Genomic DNA, 2,955 nt, shown 5'->3' with positions numbered 1-2,955 from the left:
AAAAAAAAAAAAAAAAAAAGCCACGTGGGGACTCATTATGTACTAGTAATATTCTATTTCTTAAGCTAGGCTGTTTGTAGATGTGCATTTGCTTTATGGTTATTCTTTAGTATGGTCTCATACATTGTAGATGATCTTTTAGTATGTTTTGTATATTTTATAATAAAAAATAAAATATAATAAACATCCACTAGAATGCGAAGTTGTAAGGGAAGAGATTTTTGTCTTGCTTCTTTGCTAGAACAGTGCTGATATATATTGTAAGTGTTCAACAGATACATGTGTTGAACATTGACTGAAAGGGTATCTCACATTGGTCTAAGACCTCCCTAATTGGTTCCATGGAATCAAGGAGTCTTCACTCAGATGTTTTGTTTTTAAACACTAAACCCCACTGCATAAGCCAGGAAGTTCTTGTTAGAAGTTCCACAGACTCTGTCTACTTCCCCCTTTTCTTGGTGTTCATAACCACACACTCTGCTTTTGGGGGACTCTGTCTTCCTTCTATCCCACCCCTCTCTCAATCCAGCTGCAGAATTGGAGACACTCTTTCTACCTTACTTCCTCTCAGATAACAAACTCAAAAAGTCATTTTGTTTAAATAATTTTATTACCAACAAATTTGGGGACACAGAAAAGGAATAAAAAAGTAAGTAGGAAGAATTTACAAAGATACTGGTTTCTAGATTGTAGTTTGATTTACTTGTAGAAAGTTCATTTTTTGTTTGCTTGGGTTTTTTGTTTTTGTTTTTGTTTTTGAGTCGAAGTCTCACTCTGTTGCCCAGGCTGTAGTGCATTGGCATGCCCACGGCCACCACAACCTTGATCTCCTGGGCTCAGGCAATCCTTCTGCCTCAGCCTTCTGAGTAGCTGGGATTACAGGTGCACTCCACACGCTTGGCTAATTTTTTGATTTATTGTAGAGACGAGGTCTCATCAAGTTGCCCAGGCTGGTCTTGAACTCCTGGGCTCAGGCAGTCCTTTCTCTTCTGCCTCCCAAACTGATGAGATTACTAGCATGAGTCACTGCGCCCAGCCAGTTAGGTTTAATTTTAGCCCTTTCCTTTTAACTATTCTTCCTTCAGGTTTGACCATTACAGCTTCTTTTTTTCTGTTTTGTTTTTCTGTTCTGGGTTGGTACTTAAAGAAATAAGCTTGGTGGAATGACAGTAAACAACTTGTTTCTCTGAGGACCTCCACAGAGGGTTATTCCTTATTCCAGGAATGATTCATTTTAAGTATTATATTGCATGCCCCAGACTCTCCTCTCTAAGATTCTTTCTTCAGCATCTGATGGTGGGTAATGGGATAGTTTTAAAAGTAGGCAGATCAGCATGAGAAAAACTACAAATCAGCATTTTTTTTTCAAATTGATTCCCATGGAATACTAATCCTATAAGAATATGCACTACCAAAAAATAAGGGTGGAGAAGGGATTCTATGATCAAGCAACTTTGGAAACTGCAAGTTACTACATTGTCCTGGGGAATTAGAATATATATTAGCAAATTACTAATCCTGAGAATTGGCTTTACTTAATTTTAACCCTGTGCTTCTCAAGTTTATTTGACCATTGAACCTCTTTTCTGGACAAGTTTCACTGAACACACTTTGGGAAAATTCCACTCTCATTAGAAGGTAGATAGGGTCTGTATTAGTCTGCTAGGATTGTCATAACAAAATACCTCAGACCTTTGTGTCTTTTTTTGAGTTGGAGTCTCACTCTGTCGCCCAGGCTGTAGTACAGTGGCACACACATGGCCACCCTAGCATCAACTCGCTGGGCTCCGGCAATTCTTCTACCTCAGCCTTCCAAGTAGCCGGAACCACAAGCGCACTACCACTCTGGGCTAATGTTTTGATTTATCGTAGAGACAAGGTCTCACCAAGTTGCCCAGGCTGGTCTCAAATCCATGGGCTCAGGTAATCCTCTTACCTCTGCCTCCCAAATTGCTGGGATTATAGGCATGAGCCACTGCACCTGGTGGCCTTAGTGTTTATTCAGCACAGCAAGAAAATCAAGAACATGGATCAGCAGGCCATGATTCAATTATATATGTAATGCAAAGTATTTTGCTAGATATTTCAGAGATACAAAGATGTGATCACAATCTAGGTCTGGCTTCCAGGTGTCTAGGACCTTAACCCAAACAACCCTTAAAACAGATTGTTTTGTTTACTGCCATACTTTCGTATTATTGTTATTTTTTGAGTTGGAGTCTCATTCCATCACCCAGGCTGGAGTGCAGAGGCACACTCATGGCCACCCCAGTATCGACCTGCTGAGCACCGGTGATCCTTCCACTTTAGTCTTCCAAGTAGCCGCCCTACCATGCCCAGCTAATTTTTATTTTTAGTGTAGAGATGAGGTCTCGCCAAGTTGCCCGGGCTGGTCTCGAACCCATGGGCTCAGGCAATCCACTCGCTTCAGCCTCCCAAAGTGCTGGGATTATAAGCTGAGCCACCGAGCCTGGCACGTTCCTATTCTTTAATGGAAACGCAGGGTCACAAAACATAGACTATTACACTAGCTTTTAGTCCAAAATCACATGGGCTTTTAGTTTCATGAAAACTAGAAGCTCACAACATGGTACATCTTGGGAATCAGAGTTGAGTTTCATGACTTCTACACTCTTGGTTATTAATCTAAGATGGATGTTCTTCTGGAAAATAAACTTGGGAAGACCTTATATTTTATGAACATCATTCCATTTTATCTTAAAGTGACCCTTGAAGGAAGCATAGACAAACGAGCAAGGGATCAGGAAATTACCTTTCTCAGAATGGGGAGGCGACAGAGGTGCAACCGAGATGGTCAAGGAGGGCTTCTGCGGTGCATGTGATGGGACCAGGGAGGGGCAGTAGTTTGAGCTAAATCTTGATGAATATGAAGGATGTGAATAGGAAAAAGCTGAAAAGAAAGCATTTCAGGCCGAGGTGCTAGCCAGGGTGAGG

The sequence above is a fragment of the Carlito syrichta genome, unplaced genomic scaffold (genome assembly GCF_000164805.1).
Source record: "Carlito syrichta isolate Samal-C Ts95f unplaced genomic scaffold, Tarsius_syrichta-2.0.1 Scaffold311753, whole genome shotgun sequence".
NCBI lineage: Eukaryota > Metazoa > Chordata > Mammalia > Primates > Tarsiidae > Carlito > Carlito syrichta.
This window is presented reverse-complemented; position numbering follows the sequence as displayed.